The sequence below is a fragment of the Pipistrellus kuhlii genome, unplaced genomic scaffold (assembly GCF_014108245.1).
Source record: "Pipistrellus kuhlii isolate mPipKuh1 unplaced genomic scaffold, mPipKuh1.p scaffold_m20_p_2, whole genome shotgun sequence".
In the NCBI taxonomy this organism is placed as follows: Eukaryota; Metazoa; Chordata; class Mammalia; order Chiroptera; family Vespertilionidae; genus Pipistrellus; species Pipistrellus kuhlii.
The window spans coordinates 139,244,484-139,269,096 of NW_023425515.1; the positions used below are offsets into that span (position 1 = coordinate 139,244,484).

Genomic DNA, 24,613 nt, shown 5'->3' on the forward strand with positions numbered 1-24,613 from the left:
AGAGAAAGCAAAGGAGGAAGACTATAAAATACAAAAGGAGAAGGCCAGGAAGTTGCAATATCAGGAACTATTTTGTGGGACTCCACAGAGTTGAAATGAAAACATCTATAATGAAATTGCTTTGCTCTCCTAATTTGAAAGCTGCTTTGCTCTCCTAAGTTGAAAGCTGAAGCCTGTTTAGGAAAGAGGATAAAAGTCCAAATTGAATTGCATCAACAAATGGGTATTTATAGACCAGATACATGACTAAATTCTGTGAAGCAAATAACTATGAAACTGGGATAATGACTTCAATAGAAAAATAACTTGTACTATACAGGTGTTTAACATTTCTTAAATATCATATCCTAATAAGTTATTTGAAATCCACGCTTATTTTGTAAATGTAACACTTTGAATAAAATCTTAGCAATACATTTTAACAGTGCACTTAATACTTAAATTAATTGTGTAGACCTTTCCATATTTATTATTTTGTTTATAAGGTGGCTACATTTTATTTTTAGAATGAGAAACTTTGAAATTTGCAACTATAATTTCTAGTTATTTAAAATTTACTTGACTCCCCAAATTCAAGTACCTGAATGCTAAACATTAAAAGCTCACCATGACCTTTGTCTCACTATGGCCTCCATCTCTGATTCATCCCTTCTCTCTCCAGTCTTTCTAAAGTGTCACCCTAATTCCAATGCCTTTAAATTCCAAATTCCTTTCAGTGTTTCATGCTACATTTACAATGCTGAATTAGCATATAAGCTTAGCTCTTTGCTCTAAATTTTGCACCTAAAATTTTGAATATACACTTTTTATGTAAATAGTTGAGCTTTTATTTTTTAAAAAAATGTTTTTTTTATTGATTTTGTAGAAAGAGAGAGGGAGTAGGAGAAATGATAGAAACATTGATCAGTTGCCTCCTGCAAGCCCCCTACTGGGGTTCCAGCCCAAAACCTGGGCATATGCCCTTACTGGTAATCGAACCAGCAACTTCTTCATGCATTGGATGATGCTCAATCCACTGAACCATGTGGTCAGGATATATATACATAAAATTACACATTATATAAGTATATATATTTATACATATTTTTTGTATTACATCCCCTTTCCCACCTCCTCTTAAAATACTTCCTCAACTTTTACAGGGGGGGGAAAAAGACACACACATGGTTTCCTTCTTTATTGTCTTTTAATAGGTTACATGCCTTTGGGTGCATAAATAACATGCCCAGTACTCAGCATTGCACATTTTATTATCATGAGGAGGAAACTTTAAATGTCACCATTATTCAGAGAGACAGCAATCTTCCCAGTGCTACACCACACAAAGTTGGAGGTGGAAAAAAACTAAGGTTTGGTCTGTTACCTTACAAATAAAAAGGTATTTCAAAGTAAGAGGCAAAGAAGTGTTTATTTGAGATCAATAAGAATAGCTACTTGGGAAGCATTAATTCCGGCAGAAGCCCAACTAATGTTTCAATTAGGAGACAAAGGCAATAGGTACTTATGAGAAAAAGGAGAATATTTACTTCAGTAGATGGAAAGCATTTTTTAATTGGTGAAGAAAACAACATAGTGATGTTAGTTCTAAACAGTGTTTTTAATTTTCAGTCCGGTAGTCATCAGTCCAGTAGTCATAGTATTTGCTGTTTTGTTACCTTTGCAAACAATGTTTGGGACACAGATTGCCTTAGTCCCAGTCCAAAGGTTATTTTCCCTGTATTAGTCATAAGACATCAGGCAAGGCAGTTCCTCTGTCATGGCAGCTCTGGCTGCACTTTAAAGTGGCTTCATATATAATATTTACTGGCCAATCCCAAAGTCCACATCCTTGTACATCCTGCCTTCCAGTTAATGATCAAATATGTCCCAGTCTCCTTCCCACCTTCCTTCCATAGACTTCTGAAAGTAGGGCAAGTGTCAGGTTATACTCACCTGTGCTTTGATAACAGTGACTGGAAAGAATATTGTAAGTCCAAGTTCCAACTTTATAATCAGGTTACTCTTCAGCTTTGCATAAAGCACCTGCTTCTTCCTTCGGGTTAGGTTTCTAATGACCTAATGTTCTGAATAGCCCATGAACAGGGTGCATACACCCGGTTGTACACAGTCTCTGGACTTGCTGGCCCTATACCAGCAACCCTAAGCTTGTTGTTTAAAGTCATTTATTCAAACAGGATGTTCATTCTGAGTTTCTGCAGAGGAATCCCTCCTATTGCAACATTGGAAAATTATCAAATTCCAGGGTAGCACATGCTTTAGAATTATGGGGATTTTCCCTTCACAGCTTTGTTTCTAAAACCCATAAGCAAGCCTGGCTTGGTGGAGAAAGAAGCGATAGCAAGGGAAAGCCAGGAGCATTCCAGTGGTGCAGGCTCTGAACGGATTGCTCTTATTTTCTGACAGTTTGTTTAGTGACATTTTCAGGTTTGTAGTCCATGTACTGCAATGTTCTTGAATGCTCTCACCAGGTGTTTTTCGCCGAGGCACTAAACTTCCCCTTGTCTGCTGCAAGAGGAAACCTTCGGTAGGTTTAATGCAGAAGATTAAGACTGCATTAAGATTAAGTCTGAAATGTTCTGCTACCAATTAGCCCTCTAGTGTTTCTGTAAGCCTTGAATTTTTGATGCGATCAATGACACCAGTGGAGCCATCTTCTGTGGAGTGGTTATTAAAGATATACAAATCAATACAAAGATGATACTTGGGAATCTATATCACAAGATAATGAATCACCATGAGAGCAGACAAAGAAGAATGTCAGCAAACCAAACAGAAGTTTTATGCATAACAGGTATTGCATAACTGTAGAATTTAAGCTAAATTTTGCATGAGACAAAAGTCTTCAGGCTACACTTATGATGCATTTGCATGACAAGGTTTAAATAATAGGAAGAGACAAGCCCAGCCAGGCAAAGGGCTCCTATTGCATGTGGGGGGTGGGAAGGGAGGAGAAAAACGAGGAGACTGAGAATTGAGATGCTCATGACTGAGCCAATAATGGCATGATTTAACTTTAACTAATGACAAAATAGCATCAAAACTTTCTCTGTCAGTCATCCTCATTCAATTTCTTTTAAATGAAACATTATTTGCCTGCACGTTAAGTCCTAAGCACTGACTGTTATTGGAACTGTGTATTGAAACTTCACAGAGTAGTCAAAATTTAATTTGACCTGGGGATTGATTTTATTTCCTTCAAAGAGAGATTTTTTTTTTCTTTCAAAATTGAACTAGTGCATGTCTTTGCAAGTTCATTTTGGTTCCTCCTTGACACGATTGTAAGCGACAGGAGAGCTTTTATATGTTTGTCCTGAAGGGACATCCCAACTTTGCTAATGATGCCACCAACATCTAAGAAGTTATTATTTGGCTTTACAGATATGGATTCCCTATGACTTCATACCATTTGCTACCAGAAAAAAAAGCAAAAAACAGCAAGCCTCCCACAATCACCAGTCCACTAACCCATTGTAACTTTAATAGAGATAGAGTTTTATGCCTGAGATTTCCCAATTTACAACTATATAAACAAAGTTTTATAGCCAGGGATTAGGTGAGGGTGTGTTTTCGTGTATGTTGGGTGGTGCAGAAATCATAAATATTTCTATTTCCTTCTTTCCCTGAGCACATCTATGAGTCCCTCCTTGGAACTCTTAAGCGGCAGCCTTTATTGAGGGACATGCTCAGAATCACTGCGCATCAAGTTCTTAACATCAAAGTCTGGCTCTTCATTAATCAGTAAACTTAACTGATTTACAGAAAGGCCTGTTATTCTTAGAGGTTTTTGCTAATCTACTTCTCTTCCTGGTGCCAACACGGTTTCCAGAAAATGAAACGACCACTGGTTTATGCCATTGCATATTAAGTTAGGTTTTCTCTGTGTTTTCATTGCATGTTTCAAAGGTTGACTTAATCAGCTGTGAGTTGTTATGGAGCAAGTCAGGGATGGAATTCCCACAGATTTTTTTTTTTTTTTTTTATCCCAAGGTCTCGTATAACCATAAGAGGGCTAGGCACACCTTGTGTAGTTTTAACAAGTCTTTGCAGTTTTGACTTAATTTGTTTCCCTCCCTTTTACCCCCTGAGGCTCCCAAAGCAAATGAACCATTCAGTAGCATAAAACAAGGGGAATTACTTTAGACTTCAATAAAACACAGACCTCTGGCTGCAATGTCTACCCTGATGCAAAACGCCTACAGTTTAAAATGTTGCTGTGTCTTGAAGGCCCTGACACCTCATGATTGTCCTCTTGAACCTCCACTGCCTGGGGAACCTCAACACTTGCAGCTGTTCAGTTCTCAGGCTTGTCCTCCATGTTGCTAATACTTCAGCTCCTTTATCTTGGTCCGGAAGATTTACACTACAAATGCAACAGCTCTAGACTCAGGGTTTAACTTGGTTAGGCTCTGATGGCTCTGTTAGGTGGAGTGTGAGAAAAATAAAAGTATGTGAGAAATGAAATTCTCATAGGCAAGGGGTTCATAGGTAGCATTTAAGGAAATATACGTTTGTGGAAGAAAAGGGTTTTGCACTTCTTCCGAGCTATGAAAACCTTTAGCCCTCATAAGTTGGTCATCTTACTTGCTTGGGGATGGGTTTTGATGCCTTGGGGAATATTATTTATTCACTTACATATAGCTAATGATGATATGCTATGTGCTGGGTGCTGAGAATACACTTGGTATCAAGGGAATTGTGAGAAAGGTGTTCAGTAAGACTGTGAAGCTATTTCTCCTATGAGGTAACATTTTAATGCTTTTTTGGGGGTTGGTAAAAAGTTAATATCTTTAAAAGCTTGATTAACAAACAAAACTGAACTGGATAAATGTCTAAACTTAGATGGAATAATCAACAATTTCTTTTTAATAGGTGGAAGAAATGAGATGCAATTATCTAAGAGCAAAGTCCTTCCTAATAGACTAAATGAAAAAACTTGGACCCCTAACACTGGTAGGCTAAGCTTTCAAACAAGGTATATTCACCAGATGAGTTCTTGATACAATGAACTGGAAGGATATAAAGGCTAGATAGCCAAAGGCACAGTTGAATAAGAATAGCTCTTCTTCCGTACAGTTAAGATGGGCCCACAAAGCGAGAAGAAAAACCCACAAAGAGCATTTACATTACATGAACATAAAATCATTTTTAGATCTATAATTTAATTAAAAAATCAAGAAGTGAGATGTATTATCTTGTAATGCCATGTTTTATATAATCTACTATTGATATATTTTTCTAGCTTCTATAAAATAAAACAGAGTAGTTTTAATTTACAGGCAATTAACACATGATGGAAGCAAAGAGGAGAGTTACCCAGGAGTTGGACACAGAGCATATAGGAGTTAAATCTTTGTAAACAAGCCCAGAAATAGGAATACTTCCAGACAGTTATGAGTCAATGCTTTGCCAAGTCTGTTAATGGTCGACCCTCCTGTTGGCTACTTGGCTCTTATGAATCCAGAAAACTGGGTGAATCTAAATCTTAGAGGGCTTATTTTAGGAAAAACAAAGCAAAACAAAAATACATTAAGGCTGGAAAAGTTTTACTATATGTGTTTTTAAAAAAAGACTGAAAGAAATATAATAAAATGTTAACAATGCTTTCTTAAGGTGCTGGCATAAACAATGGCTTTTACATTCTAGTTTGTTTGATATTTAAAAATCTTCTACAATAGCATTTCTACTTTAACCAGAAAAAAAAAAATCAATAAAAAGTACAATCTAATGGTTGAAAGTTCTGTTACGTACAAAATGAATACATTTTACCACTGGTAATGCCTTTGGCTAGAAAGAAAAGATGATTTCCATAGAAGAATTACAATGTTTCATATTTAATTAATTAGAAAAGCTTTGGGCAAAATCAGAACTACAAATTCTGGAAGCTGAATGGTGTGAAGATTTGATAGACACAAGGAAGAAAAGATAAGATCAATGTAACAATCTTCAAGACAGTGAGAACAGTCTGTTACAGAGTATGTAAGAACATAAAGAATGTGAAAACAAGGCGAAGTGAACCTTATATGAAAGTGAATAATAAATAAGAGATTAGGAAGTAAACTGGCCTTGAATCTAAAAGTAAAGAGCCATGTAAGGATTCTGTATTTTGAATGTCAAAATTTAGAAACTCCATTGGGAAATATGTCTATGGAATGAGCAAAACCTTAGAGTCAGATAGACTTCTGCTTCAGGGGGGCTCTAAGTCATTAGCCTTGGGTCTGTTATAGTAAGACTATAGCTTTCCCCTTACTTCCAAGAAAAAGCACGTATAATGTTTTTACTCTTAGTCAAATATTCATTGATTTTTTCTGAATCTCTAGCCCATCTGCTTGCAAAACATTCACGGACTACATGGGACTAAATAAAAGTATTGGTTGATGTTAATGCACATACATGCAATAAAACTGTCAGCTCAGTCATCTTTCTGGTATACCTGACCATATAAAAGTGTCATGAGACAGTAGAGGCAGCACTGTCTGAAAGGTAGTGTACGTAATAGAAAGAAAGGCAGTGTACGGTTCAAGATCTTTGGCCTCAGAAAAACATGGGTTCAAATCCTAGCTCTGCCACTTGCTACTTGTTAAGTCCTATTATATTAAACTTTTGAGTCTCATTTATTTATCTTTAAACTGGGGACAATAACTTCTTCCTAATATAAATTTAGTAAAAATTAAATAAGGGCCCTAACCAATTTGGCTCAGTGGATAGAGAATCAGCCTGTGGACTGAAGGGTCCCAGGTTTGATTCCAGTCAAGGACATGTACCTTGGTTGTGGGCACATCCTCAGTAAGAGGTGTGCAAGAGGCAGCTGATCGATGTTTCTCTCTCATTGATGTTTCTAACTCTCTATCTCTCTCCCTTCCTTTCTGTAAAAAAAAAATCAATAAAATATATTTAAAAAATAAAATCTAAAAAGGTATATTAAAAAATTAAATGAGGTATACATACATTAAAGTATATAACAATGCCAGGTACACATTTAACTCTTTTAATAATTGATAGCTATAATTGTTATTGTCATGAGTATACTCACAGTGTGACAACACAATGCAACTTAGAATTTTAAGAACAACATCAAGTTTGAGTTTTCTTTGTGTAAGTCAAGTTTTGGATTATTAATATGAGAATGATCTCATTTTTTCCTCAGATGGAAAATGGTTAATTCATAGTACTAGGTATAAAATGGACTCATCTGTATTCTCAAATCTTTCTCTGTCAAGGTCAATGGTACTAGTTTTCTCTTCCCCACGTGGTTCAATGTGGGGCTGGTCAGAAACCCAAAGAAACCTGATGGGCCAGCAGGAGAGCTAAGGAGACTGAGTCCACAGTGATAGAAGGCTTATGCTTGATGAGCCTCTGAGACTTTGGGTTTCTATTTTGGATACATGGGTTAGTCAGTGAGCTTTATACCTAAATCCAACATTTGGGGTCTTAATTCAGCTATAATCTTTGTGGCAAAGCAGAACTACACTGTGAGAACCATGCCAGAGACACTTGATAGTCAAGGCCATTTTAAAGCCCAGAGGCCTTATCAATATACTGAATGCCCAAGGCCACTCTGCACCTAGGCTAAGATACCATAAACAAGTGCAAGGACACAAGCACGACAATCCCACGGAGTACTGCACATGCATGCCCTTCTGTAGCCAACATATTATTGATGTAACGACTGGCAGGAAGCTTTCTTTGTCTCTGGAATAATATACAAGTTAGAGACCAGCCAGTGTGCTGGGCAGAGGAGTGTGCTGGAGAGAAGGGACCAGGCTAGAGAGCTCAGATGGAGCTGAGAGCCGGTACTACTACGATGTAAGGCTAAGAGCTCTTAGAGAGCTCAGATAATGTGACCATGTCAACCAGCGAGTGTGCTGGGAAGAAGAGTGTGCTAGAGAAGCTGAGGTAGGCACAGAGGATGTAACTACCAGACTGGAGACATGGGAGACAAGAGATGCTGCCGAGGCAGAGAGCTGAGGTGCTGCTATTAGGTGAGGTGGTGAGTCTAGGGGGCAGCATGCGGCTGCTCAGATAATCACTGTGGGTACAGAGATTAAGGCTACCATGGGAAAAATATGTATTTACCAGCTGGTGTCCGGCTGCCTGCCTGAATGGACTGCTATGAAGGACTGTTTTGTCTGATGGCGATGTGGCCACTGGCTTTTGTAATAAAGACTCATTCTTGTAAAGACCCACAGCTTCTCATGGCTTCTCCGTCTAAGACCCAGCATCCTAGAAGGTCCAGTCTCACCCAGAGGGGCTTGGACCTGACACCTGCAACTAATGAGCAGAAGATAAAGGTGGAACTTGGACTAAGTTCCCAACTGTTAGTGCAGGGAACAGGGTTTAAGAAGGAACTTACTCTGGTGTAGTTGGAGAAAAAATGTAGAAGAATATTGTATATGGACTCAAAGCAACTCAGAGCAGCAGTGCTGAGCAGAGCTGTGGCTGTCTCTGACACACACACACACACACACACACACACACACACACCCCGCAGTCCTGTAACCTTCACAGCTGCAATCGGAGGGGAGAATCTTGTACTCCAGTTGAGTTTAGGATTTTGGTGGGATAACTATTTCATTGGGCACAGAAGAGTGAAACACATGTTTGCTGGGATTTTCCTAGCTTTCGCAGTGAAATGCCAGCCCTTTCCACTACCCATTTGCTTTGCTTTCACTAGTCAAACAGCTCATTACGTAGACCCCAGGTAATATAGATATAGGACAACTGGTTATTTTTCCCAGAGAAGCTTTATATAGCCCAAACTCTATTCATTCTTAAAACACATCTTGGATCCCACCTCTTCCATTAGCACTTCTGCAAAAAATTGAAATGAGTGCCCTTGCTGGGTTTGCTCAGTGGATAGAGCATTGGCCTATGGACTGAAGGGTCCTGGGTTCGATTCCGCTCAAGGACACCTACCTTGTTTGTAGGCTCCTCCCCAGCAGAGAGCAAGGGCCACACTTTATATTCTTTATATGCTACTTTGTTGTAGAGCAGCTGTGGACATATTATTGACTCCCAATAAAATTAGTTAAATGACTTTTTTTTCCTTTTGTAATCCTCACCCAAGGATCTTTTTCATTGATTCTAAAGAGAGAGGAAGTGAGAGGGAGATAGAGAAGCATCCATGTGAGAGGGAAACATAATAAAGGTTGTCTCTTACGTGTGTCTCAACTAGGAATTGAACCTGTAGCCTGGGCATGTGCCCTGACTGTGTATCTAACCCATAACCCTTTCATGCACAGGATTACTCTCTAACCATCGAGCCACACTGGCTAGGATTAAGTGACTTTTTTTAAAAAAGGTCTCCAAACAACTAGTTGGCGAGACTAAAAAGTCTATTTAATTTGTAATTTTTTTTTGTAATTGTAAAGTTTCAAGAGGATCCATTTTAAACAAATCCCTCCATTCTTAAATGATGGGGTCAGTGGGGCGAGAGGAGTGGGCAGACAGGTGTCAGCAAAGATTGACAACAGAATGTGGATTTAACGCATGCTAGATTGTGTGCTGGAAGTGTTTCCTAAAAATATCAGCCTTCATTTCTGAAGCTCCTTTGTTTCTTCAGATGGATGCTAATTGCTCAAGATCACTCAGAAAGTTCAGATGCAGATTTGGGACTGGAACCCAGAAATGCTGTCCTAGCCATGTATTTATAACAGTGACATGTTTCCTGTTACAGGAATAGACAGTATTCATTCATGTTGCTTACATTGCCATAGCAATCAAAGTTTATTTACAGCATAAAAACCTCAGAAAAGTTATGCTGAACTATTTTAACCTAAAACAATTTTTAAGTTGCTGAAGTATTACACTAAAACATTGTCTTAATAGCTCACATTATCCTTTCTATTGTAGATATTATTTGTCTTGCTGTCAATATTACAGTGGTGTGATACTCAAGAATATATTTGTTAAGATAATAATATTAGTGTTATTATCATTCAAGATTGTACCAATTGAGATATGGTATGTTTACTGTATCATATTTTAAAAATAGAAAAAGAAAGAATATTCACACTAAAATTTGGGGAAGAATTAATGTGGGAAATGGTATATCTTATTTTTTATAAATAATTTTCTCTTCAAAAAACAATTATTAATATCTAGTCTTTAGAAGATTCATCTTTTATTTTTCTTTGACAAATTTGCCTCTTTAAACATTTTTTAACACTGAGTATTTGATAGTATGATTAATTAAAAAATATTCTAACTTCAGTTTAGGTCTTCTTATTCAAATTAATAGTTTTTAAATGGCTTAGCATATGACTTGTTTAAACCTTATAATACATTTTCTTCATTTGGGTTATTAAAATCAAAATATAGCTGTAATTAGTGATAGCAATTGCACCAAATATCTAAATAAAACTAAACAAGCCATATCACTACTTGTGTTAAAAGATTACTTTCACATATTTTTATCTTAAAAATTAACATCGGAAATAGAATAGTGACAAATTGCATTTGGGAGCTGAGAAAGCCAAATCAGAGAGTAGTCATTGACTACTTTTGGATTGAACCCAGGTTTGCAGGATTCTGTAAAACCTCATACACTAATGCCATTTTCTTTTCTCTGATCCGTTACCTTCAGTCCTGACAGGCAACTGGGGTGGGGTGGGGTGGTAGATTGGAGAAATATGCTTTTGCTAATGGAAGGGAGAGAGGCAGGAGATGACATGCTCTGACCAATGAGCACCCTGGTTTTGCTTCTGAAAAGTGGAAAAGGGGAGGACAGGACGGCTCTAGTGGAAACATGGAGTGTTGGTAGGTCTACTGGAGGGATGAAGTCATTCTGTCTCCATATTTAGGCTTATTAAATTCTAATGGTAATCAGAATCATCCGTTTGTGATTTGGAAGCCCGGTATTTCCATTCCCTTGAAAGGCTTTCTGTTTTGTAGGTTTCTTGGTATGCTGCTTCCTGAAACTCTATGCCAATTGATGTTTGCCTGTTTCTGAAATGGCAAGGCGCCTTCTAATTGCTTCCCCCACTACACGGTGCTCCGAGCTGGCAGGCCCCCTGCTTGCGGGTCACTTTCCCCGTCACACCACCTAGGGCTAGCCAGGGGTCCATTCAAAGGGCAAGGCAATGCCAATTATTTTCCTCCCTAGCATTTACATGAAAGGTATAATATATGTCCTTCGGGAGGGAGGCTGCTAAAAGGGAATTGGGAGTTTGGTTCCCTTAGCAATCCCCACAACCACAGAGTTTCTAGACTAAAGGATAAATGAAAAACTGAAACAATGTGAGGAGGTAGAATGGAAGTGCTTTAGTTAATCAGTGAATTTAGGGTTCACTAGGTGCCAGGCAATATTTCGAGCGCTTTACGTCTACTCATTTGTTTCTATTATGCCACCGTTCTAAGTAGTGGGCACTGTTATTTATCCCTCTTGGTAGATGAGAAAACTGAAGCCCACGGTGCAGCAACCAGTAAATGGCAGAACCACAATTTGACTTTAGGCTGGCTTTGAATCTTAGTTATTAATCATTTTGCTATTGTCCACCTTAATGTAGAACCCATAGTTTCAGCAATACACAGTTATTTAACAAGCAGAAAAGCAAATGATGACCACGATTCAGAGAAAGAGAAATACAATGAGGCCCTTCTCTATAAATCCCTTCATCCCATACTTCCTCATCTGACACCACCTGTAGCACAGTAGCCTCCTTGGGATGTTTTGTATCTCTTCCTATACGTGCAACAAAATACATCCTAATCATTTCAGGCTTCATGCACAAAAATGACGGCTCTAATTGCTCTCCACTTGACAATGTGATTTGTGATGTCCTGACATACTTCAGGGTAGGAGCCTCCTAAGACCCCATGAAGACTTCTGTAAGAAATCCAGGTAAACGTATGCAATATATAACAGATAACCTGCCGCTGAAGAGAGCGAACTCACAGACATATTCGTCCTTCCCTCAGCACTATCCATAATCATGATCCTACCCTCTATTCCTGAAAGGTTATCCAGTCCATAACTCAGAAAATCTTCAATAGATGAAGGACAACACACTTACACAAGGCTGGGATTCATGCTATACTGAATCCATTATGCATTATTTTGACATTAATCATTTACCTTAGCATCTATGTAGGCTCCATACTCTTCAGCATTAGCTGTGATGTTTAGAGTAAGTGGTCTTCGACCTGCAGAAGGAAGACAAACAAACTTAGTTCAAAGTCGGCATGAAAGTACTATCAATAGCATTGCAGATGCATTCACATGTGTGTTAACTATTGTTTCAAGTCAGATTCCAATTGTGAAGGCATTTACCAGTTTGGAGGTTCCGAGAGGAGGACTTAGATGAGATGGAATATCAGCGTTTGTGCCCCTGTGCTTTAAGTCTCAGCTCAGACAAAAAAGGTGAAAGGGTCTAAAATGATTCCTGGAACTGAACAATGAATGTAACTGAACTCAGGAGGGAGGGGCAGGCACCTTGTGGGGAAAAGGGTTACTAAACAGATCAATTGCACTCTTATCTAGTTAGTCATTAGAGATCCCATTGATGCCACCTGCTTACTTTAAATGTGAGAGCACGGGCCAGCCCTTGGAAAGCTGCCACCCACCGTCACTTCAGAACCCCCTTTCTTTCTGCTCTGGGACGGGAAGGAAAAGGCCAGACTCTGACCCTTCGAAGCTAAGCATCTGTTCCTCTGGTAAATGCAGATGTGAGGGCAAATCAGAAGGCAAGTCTTTCCCGGGGGAGAAGGGAGGGTGCATTCGAGGAATATACCAGAATAAGAGGAGTTGGTAAAGTTAATATTAATGTGAGCTCCTGAGACATTTCAAATGTAAAAAGTGAAATGGCTCAGAGGATGTTCTTTCTTCTCAGGTAATCGTCTGTCTCAGATCTGAAGTAGCCATATATTAAATATGCACAGATTATTCCAAACGTTTTGTTTGCATTAATGGTCTTTGAGAACCACTCTTTTCCAGTTCTAAACTTTTCTTTCTTCAAAGCATTAAGACAATGGCTTACCTGTCTTCGTTGAATATCAGTTGCTAACGATTAAAGGTTCAAAAGAAATACTATATATTTTCTAAAGTAAAGTGAGTGGGTGCTCACCAGTGGTAGATAGGAAGAAATGTTATTTATTATTATTATTTTATAATGGTAATAGGATCTTTGTCCTCAGATGCTATTATCTACTTCTCTCTGCTTCTGCAAACTCCAGCTATAAATGGGCCTCCCAACCCCCCCCCCCCCCGCATCCCCCCCTCCTTCCCCAGCCCAATATTAACCTCAGCCAGTTTGGTGATCGGAGGACTCCAGATCATCCCACTTCGTTGCATATACAATAAGTATTTATTTCTCTTTGAATAAAATTAGCATAGTTAATTTACCTTGTTTGTTTTTGGTGGTATGATGCATATTTATTATTTATTGATTATAACTATTCAAACAGTTATTATTTATTTATTTATTTATTTGTATTTTTTTTAACCAAGGAATAGCTTTCTCTCTATGTTGAACCTTTCCATTCCAGTCAAAAACATTCTGCAAGCAGTAAAATGCTAACTTACGAGAGGGATGGAGAAACGTAGAAGATACTTAAAGTTTGTCCAAGCAGTGAGATCATGAAGCTAACTCGTGACCTGTTAACAACTGATTATGCTTTCTCATTGGCTCACTTTAGTCACTAAAACTCAAAGTATTGTGTGTAAGTTCTGAATACTTAAAACTCATTCCTACTTAAGCAGTAAGTCCATGGACAGATTTTCCATCAAGTGAGTCTTACAATTGTAAAGGAAAATCAAGCACTGTCTCTAATAAAAAGGGATGTGAAGCTTATCAAAAGAGTTGACCTAAAATATTGACAGCTATTAAAAAATATTATTTAGTAAAATGTTAAACAATCAAATTCAAAGATGACAATTTGGGCACATTTATACATTTTGGAGGCTTAGGCTAGTGTTAATTGTCTCTTGAATTTAAAGGGATGGTAAATACTACTTCAATATTCTTGATGGGACTCTGCTGTGAAGAATACTGCTCTTTTACACTTTGACATGTGCACGTTACTAGTGAGAGAGCAAGGGACTAAGATTTTGGAGGCCAGCAACTTTTAGTTTTTCAATATACTCTAAGTTTTACATGGGATGAAATGGAATAAAAAAAGTACTTCATGAATACAAAGGCTAATATCAGATTGCTGGGCAAGACTGCAAAGCTCGACCTTACAATGGTAGAAGAGGAATGGAGATACATCTGTCTACCATGTGAGTTGGCATCAAAATGACATTCATTGGATGTGGTCGATCAAAGCAAGTCTAATACTGAGTTTTGCTCCCTATCTCTGTCTTTTATAGCTATAAAAGTTCTCTGATGAATGACAAATAAAAATGTGCTCCATAGACTCCTCTCTAGGCAAAATAGACTATGGAAAAAAGTAGGACTTAAGCTTTTTTCTTCCCAAATTCATAGTTAAGGGAATAGACATGAGAACTAATGTAACTGATGATCCTATCCTCTACTACTGAGAGGTTATCCAGTATGATAATTAAATTGAAGAGGTATTTCAGAGGCAATAGACATTGGCAACTGCTAAGTTACACATGTAAATAATGGGCATTTGAATGTGTAATTTTGTGAAAGAGAGATATTTTGGTCTGTAATAAAAAACTAATCTTTGTAGGACCAATTAACATTGGCTATCAAACTATGTCATCTAATTTAAGAAGAAAAGATACTTGATTAATTGTTGATATTTGTAGTAATAAGTATAGTTTTTGAAGGAATAGCCAGACTTCTATTTTTTTAAATAGGCGTTTATATTTGCAAATTTTGGATTCAAGGAATTTGCAACATTTTCTTGAGAGTTTAGGTGCATGGTAAAAGATTCAATGAATACCATATTGAATAATTTAGATGTAACAGAAATGGAATTAATTTCTATATGTGTCTTATATAGAGAGAATATACATAAATTAATCCTCCCTTATTTGAGTGAGTTTCTTTCCAGGACACTCAGTGGAGGCCTGAAACAGCAGAGAGTAGCAAACCCTATATATACTATGTTTATTTCTATACTTTTTGATAAAGCTTAACTTATAAATAAGGCACAGTAAGAGATTTCTTGAATTTAAAGGATTGATAAATATCACTTCAGTATCCTTGATGGAAGCCTGTTGTGAAGAATACTGCTCTTTTATGCTTTTACTTGTGTACGTTATTAATAACTAATAATAAAAAAGAATAATTATAACACTATATTGAAATAAAATTATACGAACATGATCTATCTCAAAATATCACATTGTATTGTACAGCATGGATAACCTAGACAAAGAAATGACTCACAGTCAAGGTGGGAGAGTGATGGAGCAGGACAATGCAAAATTTCATCATACTACTCAGAACAGCACATAATATAAAAGTTATGAATTGATTATCTCTGGAATTTTTCAGTTAATATTTTTGGACCACTACTGACCATAGATAGATAAACTCTGGAAAGCAAAACTGCCAATAAGGAATGATGATTATACTAATTTTGTGAGTAAACCTAATGAGGGGAGCATTAACCAAGTTAGTCAAATGTACAAAAGATATTATTTTTTGCTAAAGTTTGAAATGCCTTGTTTATCAGGATTCAGCTTACTAGTCTCCTTTGAATTTATGGTTGTTGAATAAAAATTATTTCAAAAATATTTGCTCTATGTATAATTTCTTCAAATTTTGAAGTCTGCTTCTTTGGAAAAATTTCCAAGTTCAAAACAATAGCATTTTAATAAACAAGCATATGTTTGAGCAACTTATTTCTCATGTAGTGGTAGCAATAGTATTAAAAATGCAAACTCAGGACTTATAAACTCAATTAAAAATATTATCTTTTATTGAAATATAACTAACAATATATTCATTTCTGGTGTATCACATAGTGATTTGCTATTTATATACATTACTAGAGGCTCAATGGACGAAATTCATGCAAGGGTAGACCCTCACAGCCCTGGCTGCCTCAGCCCTTGCAGCGCTGGCTTCATCCGGAAGGTCCTTAGGAAGGTTGTCTGGATGGTTGTTCTGCTGTTTGGCCTTTTGGTTGATTTGCATATTACTCTTTTATTATTATAGATGAAGTGATCTAATCACCATGGTAACTCTAGTTACCCCTATCAGCATACCAAATTATTACTGTATTATTGATTATAGTCTTTGTTTTTATGTCCTTGTGACTTATTATTTATTTTATAAATGGAAGTTTGTATCCTTTAATTTTCTTTACCTATTTTATTCAATCTTCTAACCCTGTTCCTCTGGCAAACACCATTTGTTCTCTGTGTCTATGATTCTGATTCTGTTGTTTGTTTTGTTTTTATAGATTTCACACATAGGTGAAATCATATAGTATTTGTCTTTCTCTGACTTTTTTTTTAAGATACTACTCTCCTTATTGATCCATGTTATTTGGATCAAACAACTGGCAAGATTTTATTCTTTTTTTTGACTGAGTAATATGACTGAATAATATTCCATTGATCTACCAATGGGCACATAGGTTGCTTCCATATCTTGATTATGGTAAGTAATGCTGTAATTAACAAAAGTGTACATATGTCTATTTATTTTATTTTATTTTATTTTATTTTATTATTATTTATTTTTAGTGTTTTCATTTTCTTCAGATAAATACCTAACCTTGGAATTGATCTAGTTTTAATTTTTTAAGATGCTTTTATATTGTTTTGCATATTGGCTACACACAGTGTACAAGTGTTGTATTTTCTCCACATTCATGCCAACACATTTTTTGTCTATTTGACAAATATCATTCTGATAGGTGTGAGGTAATATCTCATTGTAATTTTAATATGTATTTTCCTGATAATTAGTTGAACATATTTTCATGTGCCTTTTAGAGAAAGACTATTCTTTAAACTATAATTGGGGGAGGCGGGAGGAGAAAGGAGGAATCTATGATATGCAAGAAAAAATAAGTTCTAATCTAAGTAATAGAAAAGTTATATTTTTATCATCAAGATGAAAAAGAAGAAAGTATAATTATGAGTAAATACCAAGGAAGAGAGTACATAATTCAATGTGAAAAACATAACAAAACTCAAGAATTAAAAGAAGCCAGTTTAGAAAAAAACTACATCCAGTGACATCTCATCTAGAGAAAAGAGAAGTGAAACAAATTTAAGTAAAATAGAGGTACATTCCAGTATCATATTGTTATTCTTTACATCTAAAAAAGAAGTACTTATTTTGATAAGTTTTGAGAAGACTTTATAGCCTTAATAATTTTGTTATTTAAAAATTCACTTTGTTCTCCCTGACTGGTATACTCATGCCCTGATGATGATGATAAACCCCTAACTAACTGTACCTTGTGTTTTAGGAGCCTTGTAAAACTGATAAGGAAAGACTAGCAATCTTGCTTTCCTGCATGCTATAGCCTGAGGAAGCTTTTGAAATCACAACTAATATCCTCACTTCCCTAATTAAAACAACAACTCTGAATGTTCTGAGTGGAATGAGCTTTCACAAATTACCTCCTAATGTGGAGCCTCATATTCCAGAATGGAAATGTAGACAATCAATTGGAAAGGGCTGATGATGTCTGAGCAGAGGAGTGAATGAACCAGAAATCCAATGGAAGTAGATGAAATGTATGTACTGCAGATCAGAGCAGGACAGAAAGTGGAGTTATTCAATAATAAACCCAACAAGTATTTTTAGCAATATTTAAAATTTAATAGTAATACACCTATGTTAATAATACAGCATACTGGTATTATAATAATTTGTAATAATAATAGTACTAAATTTAACAGTAAATAGTCTTTTAGGACTGTTAGATATGGATGATGCAGAGGTAAACTCGTTGGACAAGGTCTGGGCTTTCACAGACAGAAGGCAGACATAAAATATCACACAACTAAGAGAGAGAGAGAGAGAGAGAGAGAGAGAGAGAGTAGTGTGTTCTGAAAATGTCTAATTCTAGAAGAATGTTTCTGGTTACGTAAAGCTGAGTCTAAAGTTGTGAAGATTGTATTGTAAGCTATTGTTGTAGTCCAGACAAGAAAGAGATTAATGAGAACCTAGGCTAGGTGGGAGCAGTGGGAATTAAAAGGAAGAAAAAGATGCAAGAGGTATTTCACAGACAATCAATAGAAATTGGCAACTGCTGAGATATGCAGTAAGGGGAGGAAAGAGACATAGATTACAAAGATGGAGCCTCATTGAAGAAACGAGGATGCTATTAACAGAAATATACATGTCAAAAAACAAACTAGTTTGATGGGGTAATGATGAATTTGAGTGTAGTACCTTGTGTTTGATGTGTCAAAAATTCAGAGATGAAAATAAGTAACTGGAAGTGTAGGATATAAATTCAGGAGAAACTAGAGCTAGGATCCGGGTTTCTTTCTGGTGAACTAAAAAGGTATGGAAAATGAGTCCTGGTAGAAGTGGGTGCTCTGAGAAATGACATCATTAGGAGAAAGCACAACTAGAGTTAAGGAGTTTAGGAATAATGGCAGTTACATACTGATTCCTACAGGACCCTCACTCAACTTTACAAGGGTTAACTTCATTTTCACAGCAACTCTCAGGAAGCAGATTGTGTTATGAACCTTACTTTATAAATTAAAAAATGGAGGCACAGAGAGATTGCTACATCCATACAGCTCATAAGCAGTAGTGTCGGGATGCCAACGTAGAGAACTTAGCCTGAGAGCCTCTGTCCTTAACTGCAATGCTGTCATAGGCCTTAGGCAGAGTGAGTGGTTTTGAAAAGAGGCTTGCTCTTTTTTGAAGAGAAATCCTGCAGATTAGCAAAGCAGACATTCAGGGCATAAGGCTGAACTGGAGAGTTAGAGCAACGTGTAGGAGAAACATAGGCAAAAGTGTGGGTTTTGATATTAAGCAAATGGCCACTTATAAAAGCATTTGTTCCTCTTTTTTGACCAGTGTTATGAAGGAATGTTCAGCATTCTATGGGAGCCTATATCAAAGGTCCTAACGATTATGTAGGAGGTGTAGTGGGTGGCTCTGAGGGAAGCCTGCCTTGAGATCTTGACAACTCTTGACATCGCTTGACATCTCCACGGAGGCCTACATCATGGGTAGGAGTTAGCAGGACAAAGAGGGAAAAGAAGGCATTCTGTATTTGAGGGCCTTTAGGCAGGAGGAACTTGCAAGATTCAAGTAGTAAAGAAATCTGGGGCAAAGATAAAGGGAAAAGGACCTACGGATTTTGGACATTATTCTAAGAGTAATGGGAAGACATGAAAGGGATTAAGTAAGAGCGAGTGCCAAAATGAAGGCTGAAAGTTTAAGTAAACTGTCCAAGATCATACAGCTACTAAATCACTGAGCCAAAAGGAAACCCAGGTCATCCCAGCTCCAAGGTCCTTTCTCTCACAAAACAAAATTGTTGTCCAGGGCCAGGTTGCAAAATGTGTAACAACCAGCTGTCTGGGCAAAAAGCAATGATTGGTAGCCTTTGCTGATATCAGTGGTGTAAATTCCTTTGCCGATTTCTCCCTACTGATATGAAGTTACTGGATGCAGAGTTGGGAGGAGATACTCTGTGTCACACATTACGTGGGATTTCAAGTATTCAGATACAATAGATGAAAATAACCTCAGGAACACAGAACATAATGCAGTGTATAGCAATAATTAGGATGTGACGAGTTCTATGTATTTATTACTTTTAATATAATGTATCCATTTACAATATAATTTTTACTAAAGGCTCTCTGGGGAAACAAATAGCTTGCCAAATTGGAGAAAGTTTAACAGCATTATCTCCTGAGTAAGTACCAGTGGGCACCAGCATACCATGGTTATCACCTCAAAGAACCATTCCTTAAGGGCACATTTTTATTTATCCTGCTTTAGTTTGGGGAGATGGTCCCAGGAATCATAGATAAAAGCTCAGTTATGTCTTTGCACTTATTATGTGGGTCATCAGAGCATATTTAGTGGAAATAGTGTGTGTTTTGTTGGTTTTGTTTACTCCAAGAGCAGGCCAAGAGTAGTGAGGGTCCGCAGGGTCGGCAGGGGGTGGGGGTGGGGCAGACTTAGGTAATGTCCTCCTTGGGAAACCAGGTGACCAATAGTGAACATTTTCTGGCTGACTCCTTACCATTGCTTTCAGATAGAGGAGCAAGTTCCTAATTTCAAATACCAAATACTATCGATATCTTATAACTATGGAATTGGACCTAAACTTACACTCTGTAATTAATCATCATTCGGTTCTATTATCTGGCAACCTCCTCTTAAGAAAACTATCAGGCCCTAAAATATAATGCTCAGAAACATGCAAATGAAAATAGCTTAAAATCTCACTTTGGCAGTGGTACTTGAGTTGCTGTGGCCTCAGAAAGGACAATCATATTTTTCTGGCTGTCTTGTCTTGATTTATAATTTGAATCTCCATAAATGATCATAGAGAGGACAATTATCAAAGAAATAGAGAGGGCAATTATCAAAGAAATTGAGAGGGCAATTATCATTAAATTGAAAACATATCACACATTCAACAGGATGAATGACAGAACTACAAAGAGATTTTGTGGATCTTGTAACTGTTCCAAGAGAAGTTAATGGGAGCAACTTCACCTCCCCACCTCCTCCAGTTAACCAGAAGACTTTGGATTATTTTTCTTTTTTTGTTGCCCTTAGATGATAACACAACCACTGTTAACCTACTCTGCCTGAATACTGACACTACTTAAGATATGTAAATTTATGAAACTAACCCAGTTGCTGTTTGCTTAGTGTTAAAAAACTTTATTATTATTATTATTATTATTATTAATAATATTTTATAAAAAAAAGAGGAAAAATGAGTTCTCTTGTTTGTACACTTGTGATTTCAGGGGACTGCCCACATATCCCTCTCATCTGTTCTTAACTCTTGCAATAAAATCTTTTTAAGTGAGTGAACATGGTATTTTTATTCAAGAAGTTAAATAATAGACTGGACATTGAAATCCCCCTAAAGGGCTTTTGTTTTGGTTTGATGAATTGAACAAATTAAAATCCAAAGGATAGCCCTGGCCAGTGTGGGTCTGTTGGTTGAGTGTTGTCCCATGCACCCATGGGCTGGTTTTGGGTTCACAGGCAGCAGAGCAATGTTTCTCTCTCCCTCTCCCTTCCTCTCCTTCTAAAATCAATAAAAACAAAAATTTTAATAATCTAATCTATGGGACATTTGTTATTATTACTATAAATATGGAAATAACAGGTAAGTGTTTATAAAGCCTTTTGTGGGGAATTCTCAACATTTGTATTTATTATAAGGAGTAGAATTAAATGCATTCTTTTGAAGGGGTAAGGTACGAAAGGAGAAAAAAACAAACCCCAAAAACATTTTGTTAGTATCTGTATAGTAAAAATAGCAGTGGCAGGAATGTCAATATCTGCTTATATGAAACCTAAAATAATTGGATCCAATAGATCCTGATAAGGAATAATAAGGGTTTCCCTCTTTCATGTTAAGTGGGATTCATAGAAAGATAAGAGCTAACAAACTTATCTTTATAATACATGGATCACGTGGAAACTAAATATGGAACGATGGGAATGCTCAGATAAATTTAATTTGTATTTATTTCATCTGGCCTCTGCTTTCTTCTTTCTGATCCGGACTGGGCCAATCACCTACCAGGTTCAACATTGGTTAATGTTTAACCAGGTTAGGTGTGTTTACATGAAGATAAAGAACCATAAGGTGATCCCAGCCCACTCTTAGTTATAGAGCTCAGACATTATAGTAATGGACAAAAAAGTGAGATAAAATAATTCAAAAGAAAGAGGGAAAGAAAACTAATATTTACTAATCACCTATTATCTGTCAGGTACATTAAATATTTTAATGTTATCCCTGTCTGTGGGAGTCCTGTATTTGTGGGTCCTCCTCACCCAAACAAGAACAAATCAGTTAAATGTTGCCAGGTTATGCTGTGACTTCTGCAAGTACATTCTCCTTTATGTCAGAGGCCTGATGTGTGCCTGCCATGTGGCAGTCCTGGTGCTTTGTTGCTTGGAGAAAAAAATATATGCAGTGTTGTCTGGCTGCCAGCAATATTCCATATTAGTGCTGCATATTTTTCTTTAAAAACTGATTCTTTATTGCATCATCTTTTTCTTTTTTTCTTTTTTTTAATATATCTTATTGAATTTTACAGATAGGAAGGGAGAGGGATATGGAGCTAGAAATATCGATGAGAGAGAAACATCAACCAGGTGCCTCCTGCATACCCCCCACTGGGGATGCACCCACAACCAAGTACATGCCCTTGACCAGAATCAAACCTGGGATCCCTCAGTCCGCAAACCGAGGCTCTATCCACTGAGCAAACTAGTTTCGGCTTTCTTTTCTTTTCTTTTCTTTTTTTCTTTTTTTTCCCTATCTTGTATCTTCCACATGTTCTAGAGAAGTCTTTCAATGTAAGAAATATTTGGCAACCTTGTCAAACAAAAACAAAAAACAGACACAATTTCTGGTTGTGGAAAATGGGAGTTGGATTGGAGTTCTATTCTATAAATGCGTGTTTTGAGGAAATAAATTGTCAGATTTTTCAATTCCATCTTGGTCAATAAATTAATTTTGAAATACTAAGCTCTATAAACAAGAGGCAGTTTCCTTTAAACATTCCCCAAAGCTCTGAGTGCTCTGAATTGATTGAAACCTCAACAATCACCATCTGTTGATTAAGTAACTTACTTTTGGTCACCCTCACTAAGGGGGTGGTGCCTGGGAAATTCCCCTTGAATTCTATTATAGGAAGTCATTCTTTGGATATGATGTTTACTTCCTTTGATGTCATAATTTCTCTTGATAACTTTAAACATTTATTTTCAACATGGTTGTTAAAACTTAGTCATATTCTGTTTCAGTTTCTATGTCAAATACTGGTGGAGTAAAAAGGTCAGTTCATAAATCAATATACTCACATCTTGAATGTTGAGTTAGTGAAAAAGTAGAATTATTTTAATATATTTTACTGTGTTTGCAAACATGAGAAACGTTTTTAAATAATAAAAATTGAAAACCCATCTACTCTAATATGAAATATAAATATAATATAGTCACATCAATAAAGTTTAGTTATTAATATTTTGGGGGATTGGTACATTTTTATCAATTATCCAGACTTTTTCTTTAAAGAGTTTTTGCTGATTTTTCCATAGAGAGAAGAAAGAGAAGAAGAGAGAGAGAAACATCAATTGGCTGCCTTCCATTTGCCTATCATTGGGGATTGAGCTCAGAACTCGAGCATGTGCCCTGACCAGGAATGAACTGGCAACCCTTTGGTTCATGGGACAATGCTCAACCAACCAAGCCACAAAAGCTGGGGCTCATCCAGGTCTTGAAATCCGTTTTAGCTGCGTTTAATGCTCACAGGAACCCCACAAGGAATGCCTTGTTGTCTGATTTTACAGATTTTACAACTAAGAGAAGTTAAAAACATTCATGTCAAGAACCAAGCAAGCCGGGACTGGTTTGGCTCAATGGATAGAGCGTCGGCTTGGGGACTGAAGGGACCCGGGTTCGATTCCGGTCAAGGGCATGTACCTTGGTTGCGGGCATATCCCCAGTAGGGGGTGTGCAAGAGGCAGCTGATCGATGACTCTCTCTCATCGATGTTTCTAACTCTCTATCTCCCTCCCTTCCTCTCTGTATAAAATCAATAAAAAATATATTAAAAAAAGAACCAAGCAAACATCAGAGCCAGAGTGAGGGCTTAGACCCAGGTGTGTCTGATTCTAAGGTCTGCCAGTAGCAAAATACAATTGTTGTTTTTTAGGATCCCAACTGTGATAAGCTATTCTGGAGGCAAAGTAGGCCTTGTTCAGATATTTTGTGTTTCCTAAAAGATTTTCAGTTTAAAATTACCCAGATGAGAGATGATATTGATCCTAATTTTGAATACATTTAAATAAATTAGAATGTCAACCTCTCTGCTCATAATCTTCCCCCCACCCCAATCATATTCCCCATTTCCCCAATCAATAGCTCAAAAACATTTGTTTCTTCTAGTTATATATTCAATAGGGGTTCCTTTACTTACTGTATTAATTCATTAATTTAGCAAGTATTTGTGGCTCTCTCAATATATAGCACACTTTGTTTCTAGGCCCTGGAAAAGCAAGAAGCCACTGTGGTTGTGAAATTTATATTTGGATAAGAGGGAGAGAAAAGAACATGAACATATGCATATATGCAAACATAATTAAGAAGTAAGATGAACTAGTAATACCGTATTTTTTGGACCGTAAGACGCTCCAGACCATAAGACGCACCAGTTTTTAGAGAAGGGAAATGAAGAAAAAAAGATTCTGAAACAAATAGTGTCCTAAAATATTTTATGTGCATTAAAACCCAACATCACAGTCATAAACACATGTAATCAACCCTGTAAAGTAAACAGCAGCATTTAGAACCATTTTAGAGCCGGGCAAGCACACAGAGACCACACAGAACCGGGCAAGTAAAAAACCTTTTTTTTTTAAAGTATATGTGTAGGCTATATTTGGACCATAAGACACAGGGACTTTTTCCCCCCACTTCTGGGGGGAAAAAACGTGCGTCTTATGGTCCGAAAAATATGGTAAATACAATGGGGAAAAGTAAAATGGGGTAAGGACCTAGA

At 36.9% G+C, this 24,613-nt stretch overlaps 1 long non-coding RNA gene across 1 annotated transcript; it reads right to left on the reverse strand.

Annotated features, from left to right (window-relative positions):
• Positions 1 to 2,086: 2,086 nt before the first annotated feature.
• Positions 2,087 to 12,358, reverse strand: LOC118724386. The gene is made up of 3 exons (XR_004989568.1): positions 12,269 to 12,358; positions 12,074 to 12,141; positions 2,087 to 2,654 (listed from the first exon to the last, which is right to left on the reverse strand). It is a non-coding gene; the product is annotated as an uncharacterized LOC118724386 (long non-coding RNA).
• Between the last annotated feature and the right edge of the window lie 12,255 nt (positions 12,359 to 24,613).